This window comes from Pseudochaenichthys georgianus, chromosome 4, assembly GCF_902827115.2.
Source record: "Pseudochaenichthys georgianus chromosome 4, fPseGeo1.2, whole genome shotgun sequence".
Lineage (NCBI taxonomy): Eukaryota > Metazoa > Chordata > Actinopteri > Perciformes > Channichthyidae > Pseudochaenichthys > Pseudochaenichthys georgianus.
In genome coordinates this window covers 28,403,237-28,417,393 of record NC_047506.1, presented here as the reverse complement: position 1 = coordinate 28,417,393, position 14,157 = coordinate 28,403,237, and the positions used below count along the sequence as shown (strand labels likewise).

Sequence of the window (14,157 nt, the reverse complement as noted above, 5' to 3'; positions counted from 1 at the left end):
GACAAAATGTCATCACTGACTTCCATGCAGCAGCTAGCTACGCCAGTTGAGAAGGCTCAATGGAAGGCTGCTGGGGCTGTTTTTGGGTTGGCCCAAATTCCAATCCATGTCTTCCCAGACATTTTTTCCCTCATTTCGCTAAGTTGACACATGGGTGGGATCATGTGTCAAAAGGAGGGATGTTAGAGTCTATAAATCAGGAGTGGTTCACAAGGGGGTTCACAGTAACAGCTCAAAAGCACTGTGAAGCATGCTAATCTGCATTATGCAAAATTACAAACTAACAAAATGCTGTGCAGACACAGGTCTGTCATGGACACAAGCTCTGCCCATTGTGCTGATGTACATGAGGATGCGGAAAAGAACACGGAGTCAACTCAGCCCATTTGAAATCCTTTTTGGGGCTCCTCCACAGATTGGACTCAAGGCTCCAGGATGTCCTCTTCCCTCCACAACTTTGTGTGAGGATGCTATGTTGTCATATTGTGTTAACCTATCATCCACTTTAGCGACTGCCACTGGTCCGCTTCACCGCCTTCAACCGGGCGACTTCGTGCTGGTCAAGGATTTCCGGAGAAAGAGCTGGAAATCCAATCGTTGGCAAGGTCCCTACCAGGTGCTTCTCGTCACCCAGACAGCGGTCAAGGTCGCCGAGAGAGCTACATGGGTCCACGCCAGCCACTGCAAGGTCGTGGTCACAGGAAAGGAGAAACGGTAGAAGAAGACGACAACAAGTGACATGTCCAAGTCACCAACAGATGACAACAAGTGACATGTCCAAGTCACCAACAGATGACAACAAGTGACGTGTCCAAGTCACCAACAGAGATGACAGCAAGTGACGTGTCCTAGTCACCACCAGCACCACACTTGCACTACATACACCAAAACACACTACACACAAGGTGTCACGAGCGAGTGCCAGCTGAGCGGTTCCATATGCTCTCTGGTTCCTCGTTTGTGTTATCAGTGTGCGAAGTCTGACGGTCCGTGTCACGAAATCGACCGAGAGAATACACTCACACACTCCATGGAACATTTCCCCCTCGTGATGAGGGCTCGCCTGGAGAGACGACAACGCAACCGTGAGCAATGTGAATGCTACTGGAGAGCCTGGACAATCATAGAATGGTTCCTCTGCATACTTGCCATGATAGTTGTGTTAGGACTAGTCCTATATTTTATGTATCCATTTCAGCACACAGCATGTCAGCCAAAATCGAGGTATCTAAGAGGTACATGGGGAAAGCAGGGCGAACCACATTTATTTTATTTTGTTGTCTGTATGTATGTATCCGGCGCCGACCCGTGTGGGACATTTTACATAGACATCGCGCCCAAAACTCAGACCCGGAAAAACGTAAGAAACCTTTGACGCCACTGTTGACATCCATAGGTACATCTACATTTAATCTATACATAGGCGACCATAGCAACATTGATGTGGGTCAGACCAGTAATGGGATCACCGGTAACGTCTGGTGGCACACTCTGAGATCATTCTTGCAGGCCGCAGGACAACATGGGTCATGTTATGCATGCACTCTTTTCCCCCAGGACTCATCAATGTCCGTGCCAGTTCGTCCGCGCTCTCTGACCCAGGTTGAACACCTCTGCGCGTTTATGGCTCTGACAAGGCCCATCAAGGGTGAAGACAGCGTAACCGAGTGGCGTTATGCTAGGCAGCTTCCCCCACCATGCAGCAATCGGTCTGACTCCTCTTTGCGTGCATCCACGCTTGACACCACATACGCAAAGTACCAACCCGTCAGCCATGTGCACCCCAGTCATTTGAGAGGGATGAAACAAAACCTCTGCATCCAGAGAGTTTACCACAAAACGTCTCTTACACCACATTATTTTTTTCCTAGGCACTACTACTGGTTGTACTCGCATCCTACGGAACACATGCGGTGACGGTGCTTACAAAATCTCGTATTGTCACATATCTGGTGCCCCTGAGAGAATCCTTTCTAACGTAGCATTCCCTGATGTTAAACATATTTCCCTCCAACTGGCGTGGCCCAGTGATGCTGGGTTTAGCGCGCCAGAAGATTACGTTTGGTTGTGCGGCAACAAGCTCTATCAAGTTCTGGCTCCCCTTGGGATAGGTACATGCACTCTAGTGGATTTGAATCCAGCAGTCACTGTACTCACGTCCTTAATGCACACGACACATCATTACCCAGAGTTCCAACACCCCGACCACCACAAGGTAAAAAGAGATATGACGTCCGCTGGAGCTAAATTCATGGGTGGCCTGTTCCCATGGTGGGGTACAGTAAACAATGCCCATAAAATAGATACCTTACACGTCCGGCTAGAGAATCTCACTTACGAAACGACGCAAGGCTTCCAGGCATTGACCCCATTCATAATAGCCTCTAGGAACATGCTCATGCAGCACCAATTCGCTCTTGACCTTTTGTTCGCCTCAAAGGGTGGCCTGTGTCATGTGATCGGTGACTCCTGTTGCACTTACATTCCCGACGCCACCAAGAACATCACTGACACCGTGCTGCATCTTAACAACCTGTTAGCTGACATGAAAGCTGATGACATATCCAACGCAGGTGGCTGGGACTGGTGGGCCTGGCTTACATCAGGCGGGTGGAAGGCATGGCTGGCTAGTATAGTTACACCCCTGGCGATCATTTTTGGCCTATTAATCAGTTGTACCTGTTTGATTATCCCAATACTGAAGAAGTGCGTTTCCAGCATGGTGTCCTCAGCTTTCGTTCAGTATACTACTATTCCATTACAAGACAATCCTTTGCGCCACAGTGAGATAGATCAGCTAGAATCAGAAGAGTCTGATTCCGATTTATCAATATAATCAGGTGTGTATCTCCTCTCTTATGCTTACATTATATTGGAGTCTGTCCTCCACAAAAACAGCCAGTTTTCTATGATATATTTGTGATGTGTTTACTTAAACCAGCGATGGAGTGTATTCATTGATGTGTTATATCAGTCTATCCTATCATTTGTTTTTGCTATTGATCAAGTATGATCAAAAGGGGAGAATGTAGTGGACATTTTTATTATTATTATCCTTATTATATCTTTCATATGTTTAAACCAAATGCTTCTTATTTCCTGATATATTCTTACCATTATTATATATCTCTTCTTCCTCTCCTTCAAGGCCAAAGAGATGCTTTGGCTACTAAGAGACTCACACAGACACACACGAACTTCCCTGCTCTGAGAACCGTTATGCTATCTCCCTTTGAAGGCCAGGTGTCTAATAACAATATGTGACTGTGTGAATCCAGATTTCTCACGTTCCCACTGGGGTTCTATATAACCTTTGCTTTTCCATTGTTCTGCACACTCTCGGGCAGACTTTCCATACTCTGTGCGACCTGTGACAATATATTATTATGTCGTGTATTTGAAGCTTCAAATAAATAACCAAAAGACAGCTTTGCTTGATTCACCATTTATTTGTTTTGATCATTTCACTTGTACTCTCCAGCGCTGTGTTGGGCCCTAGATTTTCCATAACAGGATTCAGGTGTTTTGTTTGATTTTAAATAAGCTAAGTCTTGGCTTTCAGAATATGAAACCCAAAATCACACAATAAATACATTTTTGAAGCTTGTTAAGGGAAGATGTCTGTTTGGCAGCGCTGCTTCCCCTCCCTCCGGCTGAAATTATGAATGTAAGGCGTATAGTAATCATAGATAACACGGCAGGGTGCGTTTACAGTTTGTTTTCATCTGATTTCAATTAAATAAAGTCTTGGCTTTCAGAATATTAAACTTGTTTCGGCAAATTCAGATGTATACAACTTTGAAGCTTGTAACGTCATAATTATAAGTGGAGAACGGAATCACTTGATATCACAGCAGGCATAACAACAGCCAGTGTGTCTCGTGAGTGTTTTCCACGGGAAACAAACAATACACACACTCATATTCTCGCAAGCTTCCCCCAGACCAGTAATCCAAATGAAAATATCTTCCCTCCGTAGTATTTTGATAATTTGCTCCGCTAATAATCAATCAGATCGATGGATTCCAGAGAAGAGGACACTTTAAGGGCCTTCTTCTCAAAATGATGACTCGGTGACAGTCATTATAATGTGACATATTTGGTTAATATTTGGAGTACAAACTCGCGGAAGTGATTTCAAAACAAAAGCACTCGTTTGCTTGGAATGGTGATAATATTATAAACAAGGTGAATTTAGCGATCACAACGAAAACTGCCAAGACACATTGAGCCCAGAAAATGAATGTTATTAAGGGCTGTAAATATAATAAGTCTGTCTAAAATGGACGACACTGTTAGGAGATTTAAACTATACAGCGATTCTGCACTGTGGTCAACTCAGCCGTCTCTCGAGTTTTTTTTTCTTTCAAATCAGCTGCTGGACCCTGTCCGATTACCCAGCTCTTATCGGAATAATTTTTTGCTATGTATATAAATGTCATGTTCTTAAATGTTGTATGTGAGGGACTATGGATGGAAATGAGCTCAAAGCTAAAATCTGGCATGTTTACATTTTAAAGCATTATTTGTTTTAAATGTTCATTAATATGCATTGTCGCTCTTTAAATAAATGATTAAATTAAATACAGTAATAAGACAAAGCATCCAAATCAGAAACTGCTTTGGGTGGGTTTCAGGTACATCTGACACATCTCTCTGAAACTGCCCTGACAGATGTTTTCAAACGCAATTTTTAAAATTCCGCCACTCAGCCAAAACGTTGGGTTACGTATTGTAACCCTTGCCATATTAGCACAGGCGGAGCCCTCTACTGGACTCTATGGGTACTACCTTATCATGCAAGCATTCACCTACTGAGATTTCTATGGACGTAGCCGGCCCCGGGGCGGGCCTACCTGAATGCGTGCGCATCTCACTTCCGTATAAAAGGAGGCCTCGCCTCCTGACCATCATCCTACACCACTCTTCAGCGAGCGGTATAGGACAGACAGTGCCTCCAAGGTAGAGGGCTCCGCCTGTGCTAATATACAAGGGTTACAATACGTAACCCGACGTTATATCTGTCACAGAGCCCCGATGTATTCACGCACTGTCGTCCAGCACACCGTTCCACATCACTGTCCCTGACCGGCTTTAGCAGCCACTGCGCCTCACTCACCTCTCCCTCGGTTGTAACCGTGGAGAAGTCTGGGCTACGGCCGATAGAGCACACCCTAACGCGCTAGCATCGCGAAAAAACGTGTGCTCGAAAAAAACAGTGCTGAGGGCTCCCCTGCATCCACCTATAGGCAGACAGGGAAAAAAGTCCCTAAGAGCAATGCAAGTGCCCCCTATGTCCCCACACTCAAACACTGACCCCGTGCAGAGTGTGTAGGGACTATAGTATGGAGAGCTCTCCCCCTCCTGCCCCCAGGCAGGCGAGGGGAGCCCTCCAGCCTTGAGAAGGGCCCAGAGCACCCCACGTCCCCCGCGACCCTCCAGGGGTCCGGAGAAACGTAAGGGCATTTACACCCGGGGAGAGGGTCAGATGCCCACTGACTAACAGCCCCCCCCCCTCCTCACCAGTCCTGTGTTGCCCCAGCAAGCACAGATGTTGAGAAAGAGCCAGACATATCCAAGAGATAACACTTTATGTAGGGGCCTGGCGTTGACCAAGACGCAGCCGTGCATATATCCTCCACACTCGCACCGTTGAATAAGGCTGTTGATGCAGCCACAGCTCGTGTGGAGTACGCACGGACCCCCGTGGGACAAGCTCTCCCTGCCTGCTCGTAGGCGTGTGCAATGCCTTCGCAAAGCCAGCCTGCCAGGCGTTTCTTGGACAGAGCTTTTCCAGTCAACACGCCCCCGAAGCACACAAACAGCTGTTCAGTGCGTCTCAGGGTAGCTGTGCGCTCTACATAACATGCTAACGCGCGCACCGGGCAGAGGAGGTGTAAATTAGTTTCCCTGGCCCCACCATGGGGTGGAAGACTAAATCCCCCCAACTGAATAACCCTCGACCTGAACGCACTCCTTAGGTTATTGGGCACAAAAGAGGGGTTCGGTCTGAGTGTCGCGCCGCTCCGGTCACCCCGAATCAGTAAACAGCTCGGGTGCACCGACAGAGCGGTTAACTCGGACACTCTTTTGGCTGACATTAAGGCAAGTAGCAATGCTGTCTTCCACGACAGTGCTTTCAGGGAGGAGAGCTCCAGAGGCTCAAATGGTTCTGTGACCAAAGCCTGGAGCACCAGCGGCAGGTCCCACTGTGGGGTGGAGGCGCGCACTACTGGGCATGAAATGCTGGAGGACTAACACTACCGCCCGTAGCTCTAGGAGGTTGCTGTGTCGTGTTTCCGTTAGAGACCAGCGCCCACCTATAGCCCTCTTCAGGCAGGTCCCTCCCCATCCTGTTCTGGATACGCTCGTGAACACTGTGATGTAGGAGGTTACCCGCCCCAGTGGAGACCCCCTCCGGAGGCGCCCGGAAGACCCCAGAACCGGAGGTTGCCCTCCACTGAGGGGGGGATGGTCACCAGCTGCCGTTTGTGCCTCTTGGGATCCAAACGCATGCTGGAGAACCACCTCTGCAGGTGGCGCATATGCAGTAACCCCAACGGGACCACAACGTGAGCAGCCGCCATGAGACCCAGAGTCTGCATGACAGTTAAAGCTGTCACTGTCGCCCCCTGTCGCAGCCCGTGAACCGCCTGGAGAAGGGACGCACGTCTGCTCTCTGACAGGGTGGCGCGTAGTGCGCCTGCATCGAGCACCACACCCAAATACAACGCCTGTTGGTGAGGTATGGGGGTGCTCTTTTTCCAGTTGATTGCAAAGCCTAATTTGGTTAGGTGTGTGATCAACTGTGCTGTGCAAAACATTGCCTGTTCCCGGGACCCAGCCATGACTATGAGGTCGTCTATGTAAAATAAAACTCATGCCATGGGCGCGCAGCGGTTGAAGCGCTGTGGCCACACATTTGCTGAATGTACGTGGGGATAGGGAGTAGCCGAACGGGAGTCTGTTGTACTCATAGGCTATCCCTTGAAAGGCAAAACGCAGATACTTCCTGTGCTCTGGCACAGTCTCCACATGAAAGTATGCGTCTTTCAGGTCGATGGTGGTCAACCAATCGCCCGGTTGCACCAGCCTCATTAACTGTTAACATGCGAAATTTCCTGCGGCAAATGTGAAGATTCGGGCTGTGCAAATCGAGAATAGGTCTGAATTCCCCTGTCTTCTTGGGAACCAGGAAGTACATGGAATAGAACCCCCTTTCTCTGTGCTGAGGATGCACAACATACACTGCCTGTTTCTGCACCAGGGCCTGAATCTCTGCTGAGAGGAAACTCATCTCCTCCTGGGAGGACAGAATTACCTTAGAGAGAGAGAGAGGGAGATCGCTCTTCTGGAGTGAAGAGAGCGGAAATAATGATATTGCAAGTTAGAAACGTAAAATGCATTTTGACAGACACTTGGGGGAAATATGCTGCATTTTGAATGTCCGATAGTCCACCATTAACACCTTAGTCCGTCTCGTCTCATCAACGAAAACTAAATATACATGACATATTTTGTTTTAGTAGATTTCTCATGAGAGCAAAAGGAGAATATCCGTGTGTAAGAGTGAAAATGTATGTATGTAAAATGAGAATATATGTGTGTAAGAGTGAAAATATGCTGCATTTTGAATGTCCGATAGTCCACCATTTCCACCGGAAATATCAAACATTTAATAAAAGTGAAAAACAATGAACAAGACTTAACGTATTCATCATAATTAATTATATGTATTTCGTTTGGATGTAGGATTTTTGACTTTGTTTAGAGCAGTGATCTTCTACTATATGAACATGTTGGACCCAAAATCCCAAAAAAAACGTAAAAACAGATTTTGAAAATGATTTTATTGTTCATAACACAAACATACACAACGAAACCATTTAAAAGCTGGAAATATATACATGGGATGTGACTATGATAATGTGAAAGTTTGATTGAGGTAGCATGGGATTTCATTCTGATAAGGCAAAAGTGTTATTATAAATATAATACAAATATATATATATACACATTATGTACAACAATCTGTTTTTTCTGTCTTTATCTGTGCCACGCTTCAAAGCGGTTTCTGTCAACTACGACACAGAGGGCAACATCACAGATTCCTCCTCCTCCAGGTCAAAAAACAAGCTTAAAGCTTGACTCACGTTCAGAGTTCTCTTCATCATAGTTGAGTCTTCAAAACTCAAAATCTATCTAACTATATCTAAATTCTCAATGTTTGTCTGTCACTTTACTTCAATCGCAGTCTCCCGCAGCCTCTCTTCGTCTCCCGCCGCCTCTCTTCGTATATCTTCGTCTCTCTCCATTTCCCGCCGTCTCTCCTTGGACATGTTGAAATTGCAGCTTTTCTTTGTGTATGTGGTTGTATTTATTAGCTGGCTAATAACAAGAGGCTGTCAGTGAGACCTAGTATTACAAAGTTGACCCAGCAACTTTACACCAGTGGGAGAGGCAGAACTGCTCTTTCTTTTCAACACAACTTAAGTTACACATGATTTCTTCCAAGTGGTTTGGCTTGTTAAAAACATCTTGCATTATGATACAGGAATTTGCTGGCTTTGTGTTTACAGAAGTACCTGACTATGCCGGACTTGTGTGCAGCCTACGGATGCTCTAATCACCGCAGTCTGGAAACAAGAACCCGTGGGATCACCTTTCACGTGTAAGATATGACAATATTATGACTAAAATTAGGATAATCGTTAATTACATAGTGGATGTATGTACATTACAAGTCCTGCTACACAGGATCAGTGGGGCTATGTGAGATAATAGTATTGCAAGATTGTTGTTGACCCAGCCTCTTTAGAATATGTTGTTACCATTTCTTTACACAATTATTTAATGTTTCTATTGGACACCTTTTTTATTACTCTTAGTGTGGTTGTCTTATTCTTAAAGTAGGCTATACATACATGCATACATAACAAAAATATGATAATTTCGGTGTGTATTTTTGTCCTACCCTTAATGTTAAAGGAAAGAAGGGAGGAACATGTTGACAACAATTTATATATCTGGCTACCTTTCTCATGTTTTTAAGGTTTCCCAAAACCAAAGAGAGGAGGAGGCAGTGGGATCTCGCCCTAAGAAGGGACGGTTTTGTTTCCTGTGACAGGACACTGCTCTGCAGTGAGCACTTCAGGAGTGAGGAATTTGACCGGACAGGAGACGCAGCACTATGTTCCCCACATATGTTTATGTTTGCTCAGTCTAATAAACCCATAACATGGTTGTGAAAGAATACCAAAGCTGAGGCTGGACGATGATTGATTGTTAGTGTGCCATGTGTCACTGTGTGTCTTATTGGTTTTGTGTTATACTGTATTTTATTGTGTGCAGCTGGTCCTTATCTCCAAGACACATTTAAAACAAATAACCTTGAAGTCCCATCTCTCCCCACCTGCTCCTGCTTCCTACATCCCCTCCACACCACACCAAGTTGTTCTTCTTAATAATAATAATACATTTATTTTGGGGGGCCGCCTTTCATAACACCCAAGGACACATAGGATAGTTTATGTTTAAATTGTTCCCTATATTGCATAGGGGCAATATAGGGAACAATTTAAACAGTGGATTTTGTGATATATCAGTCGGGGTGAGACAAGACAAACCACAAATGGACTACAGAAGGACACAAAAGGACACATGGTACAGTTTATATTATTCTTGGTCTTTTTTCAATAACATATTTCAAAGGTTCTGGATTTGTTTAAAAATCTAGAAACTAAATACAAAACTAGGATGATATGAAGATCTCATGTCAAAAATAATTGTGATAAATTAGACAGAACTGGCCTGTCTGTGAGCACATTTTATGTTGGTTTGGTTCTTGTGATAAAGGTGTGAATATCTAAATAATATACCAACATATGCTATTGTCATTAGTTGTGTCCCTGTTCTTAAATCTAAGGCATTGCTAAATTAACAACTCTTGGCTTACAGAGTGGTAACATGAGACCGATTTTTATATATAAAATATAAATGTATTTTAATTTTATAATTTATTTTATTAACAATATAATAAAATAAATGGAAATATATACACCGGCAAATATTTAATATAAATACCTTGTGTGTGTGTGTATAGCTATTGCTTTATCTGATTAATGTTATTTTCATATGAAAGTCCATGATTATAAGTATGCAGTATCATAACTACATCTTTGATGTTTATAAAAAACCAAACCGTTTGAAAATTGGTTGAAAATTGAGCAAGCTATGGTTATTTAAATAGTAAACCATAATGTTATGAATGAGAGAACTCCCTGTAGCAAGATGGCGGCCAAGTGGCAACGTCGGTCTCCATTGGCCAGCACCGCGGGTGAGTCATCTAGTGTTTATATCTATGACCTCATCCCCTCCCTGGTAAATACATCCTGTTGAGCAGAATCTACAGTTTCCAGTATTTTCCGTTTCGTAAAATGATAAAATTCGGCGAAGATATTAAAATATGTGCTTCCATTATTCATACTTCTGAAATATATCTGTATTAACTTTATATCATCATATGTCCGTGTTTATTGGGTATTTTTGCATGAAACAAAGACTGGCATATAGTTTCAAGCCAGTACTTTCAACAGAAATACACATATACATCCTGTTGAGCAGGATCTACAGTTTCCAGTATTTTTCGTTTCGTAAAATGATAAAATACAGCGAAGATATTAAAATATGTGCTTCCATTATTCATACTTCTGAAATATATCTGTATTAACTTTATATCACCGTATATCCGTGTTTACTGGGTCTTTTTGCATGAAACAAAGACTGGGATATAGTTTCAATATAGTTTGTCCGGACTGTTGTTTTTATGCGGCACCGGCTTGAACAGGTCATGTGATCTGATCACGCCGGCGTGACGGTCGACTCCAAAGGGTTAATATTAAATACATATAAGTATTTGTACAACTTGTATTTAGAAATACTCTGTTGTAATTATTGATGCATACATGTGTTCATCCATTCAATGTGGCATCTGCTATAATGGGTTTAATGTATGCTATTACTTAATAATACAATACATTATAATATATGATATGATAATTACATTTTAGTTTTATTCATTTCTTATTTCATAGTTTCTCATTATTATTATTTGTATCGCTCATCTTATTTTTGATTTTATTAATCTGTGTGAATCTGTGCTGTCCTGTTTTTCACTCTCACCCTGTTGCTGTTTGAACTACTGAATTTCCCCACGGGATTAATAAAGGTCCATCTTATCTTATCTTAATGTATAAGTTGATTTACTTCAATCTACTGTACAATATTATAAGAAATATACTGCATAAAGCAAACTATATACTTTATTTGATCTAAAATATTGATGTTTCTACAACACCCATTGTGTATTTTGTCAATGAAGCGCCATCTCATGGTTAAATCCTGTAATTGAACAAATAGGGAAATTGGGCAACGCCCTCTAGCAATTTGGCAACACCCCCAGCCACTGGCATCCACTGGGCTTTTGACTGGGACACACCCATTTGAGTCTGATCTGGAGTGCTACATCTGTATGGTGGCGTCAGTGATGCATCTATACATTCTAAATAAGGCTGCCAGATCTTCAGAAAGGTGTTATATCCTTTTCTAAGACTATATGTGATTTTTCAAGAGGAATACAACTGTTCATGTCTGAAGACCATATATCAATGAGGAGAGGAGAGTCAGTTCTCATTCATAACACTCCGTTCGATGTCTCATTATGGGATGCGCCTCATCGCGGAGCAAACGGAAGCATCAATCTCATTACGCCAATCCTGATTGGCTGGTGATCTTGACGTCAGCGTCAGGGGAAATCACCCCCTATAAGTAGCTTGCGCCACAACGCATGCGTCATTCAAACACCTCTTCTCGCTTCAGAGCACATCTCACAGTAGCCGGGCAAGCTTCACTGTCCACAGACTGAACCCAAAATACCATTTTGGTCGACGGGCGCTAGCCGGCTACCCCTTCTGCTTCGCAGGAAGACGGTAGTACTAACGCTGTTAGTACTTAAAAATCGACCTCGCCCTTCTCTACGAGAAAGTAGGGTAGGTCCGATTTTTTCAAGCTACCAGCACACCTGTTGCTAGCTCGCTCCCTCTCTACCGACACCACGGTAGCGAGGAAGTTTGTTCTTTTCTCTTCCCCACGGAGGGGAAAAGGATTAAAAAAGGAGCATACTGCCACACCAGTCAGTATTCTCCGGGAATAAAAGACCCACACCGTCCCTTTTCTCCGGATTAAGGACAAGGTGGTAATCACTTTTTTTCCCGTCCCACCTGTCGAGAGCGGGCCCTCTCCACGCCACGAGGCGACAAAGATGGACGCCCCTCTCCCTCACACCAGAGGAGTCAGGGACTCGTGGCTCGACTCTGCGGCTGGGGGTTGAAGATCTCGGGCACAGACACACACCAGGTCTGTTCGTCCTGCCTCGGGCTGGAGGCACTATCGACAACCCCGGCTCATGCGGACATTGTGTCCGCTTTACAGTAAAGAGCCTCCGCCAACGGCTAGCGAGACAAGCTAGCCTGTCGGAACAGGACCCCCCCATGTTCATGGACCCGCCGGCCGGCAGTCAAGACACGGGGGCGTCCGCCACAGAGAGCGAACCCCTCTCCGTGTCGGTCTGGGGCTCATTATCAGCGATGGCCTCAGAACCGGAATCCCGCGCCCTAGCAGGCTGGGACCCGGTGACGACAAGACACGCGGGAACGGATTCCCGCGCTTTACCAAGCTGGGGCTCCCGGTTAGACCTCACCATGGTCTCACCCGCGGAGGATGTCCTCGAGTTGGATTATGAGGAGGACGATGAGGAGGACGCCCTGGCGTTCCTCCTGTCCGAGTCAGATGAACAAGAAGAGGACACCTTCATGTCATCGGCCCAGGCTGAAAAGCCTGGAGCGAGGCTGCTCTCCCGGGCGACAGTACACCAGCTTCGCCCGGTCTGAGCATGGACCTGCAGGCCGTGTGAAAACGCGCTGCGGTCAAACTCAATGTTCCGTGGCCTGAAATGGCCAAAGAGACCTCCAGGTCCCGCTACGAGGGGAAGCATCTTCCCCAAACAGCAGGCAAAGGGAGGCAACTCCTCCCGGTTTTTCCAGAAATGTTGGATGAAGTGTCGGTCTCGTGGAGAGACCGGCCCTTCAGCAACAAGGTCCCAATCCAGGGTGCCTCCTCCCTGGACTGCGATGGAATGGAGAGGCCCGGCCTGCTCCGCATACCGCCCATGGAACCGCTGGTGGCGGCCCACCTTCTACCGAAGGTGGGCCCCTCACCGAGCAGGAACCCCACGCTGCAAGCAAAGGCGGACCGCTTTCAGTCCACAATGACTGAAAAGTCCTATAACGCTGCAGCACTGTCCGCCAGGGCCCTGAACGTGTCCTCGCTGCTAACCGCCTACCAAGCGGAGCTCTGCGAGGACCTGTCGGGTAGCCCGGGAGCAGCCACTCTGGACGAGATGGCAGCGGTCACGGACATTTGCCTCCGTGTCCAGCGCTGCGCCGTCCAGGCCACGGGCAAAGTAATGGGGATCATGGTGGTGCAGGAAAGAGCGAGATGGCTCAACCTCACCAACCTCCCTGACCGAGAAAGGGAAGATGTGCTGGATATGCCCATCGTTCCTGAGGGACTTTTCGGCTCCGCTCTCGCCTCCATGCAAAGGAGGTGTGAGATGAAGAAGAAGGAGGACGAGGCACTCCACCTCTGCCTCCCTCGAAGGGTCCAGCCGCTGCCTTCGCAGCAGCAGTCCTTCACCCAAGCGAACTCTGCCCGGTTTAAAGCACCGGATAAGCAGAGGTCGCAGAGGTCGCAGCCCCCCCCACTGCCATGCGCACGCGCAGTGCCGGCTGGGGCTTTAAGGGCTCCACCGTCACACGCATGCGCAGTGCCGGCTGGAGCTGTAAAGGCACCACCGGCACGCGCATGCGCAGTGCCGGCTGGAGCTGTAAGAGCACCACCGTCACGCGCATGCGCAGTGCCGGCTGGAGCCGTAAGCATCTCAGCTGACTCAAAGGAGCATACAGCAGGAGATACTCACAACATCTGCCTGGGCTTCTCAAAACAGTTACACTTTTTCTGTTTTCTCAAGCCCAGAGAGAGTCAACCCACATTCTGGAGAGAGAGGTTCTCTCTCTCCTAGAAAGAAGGGTTTTATCTATA

General features: G+C 46.1%; 1 long non-coding RNA gene across 1 annotated transcript; it reads left to right on the top strand.

The window, feature by feature from the left end:
* Window positions 1-8,587: 8,587 nt before the first annotated feature.
* Window positions 8,588-9,511, top strand: LOC139433774 (uncharacterized). Its single transcript, XR_011643169.1, has 2 exons — window positions 8,588-8,671; window positions 9,053-9,511. It is a non-coding gene; the product is annotated as an uncharacterized lncRNA (long non-coding RNA).
* Window positions 9,512-14,157: the final 4,646 nt, after the last annotated feature.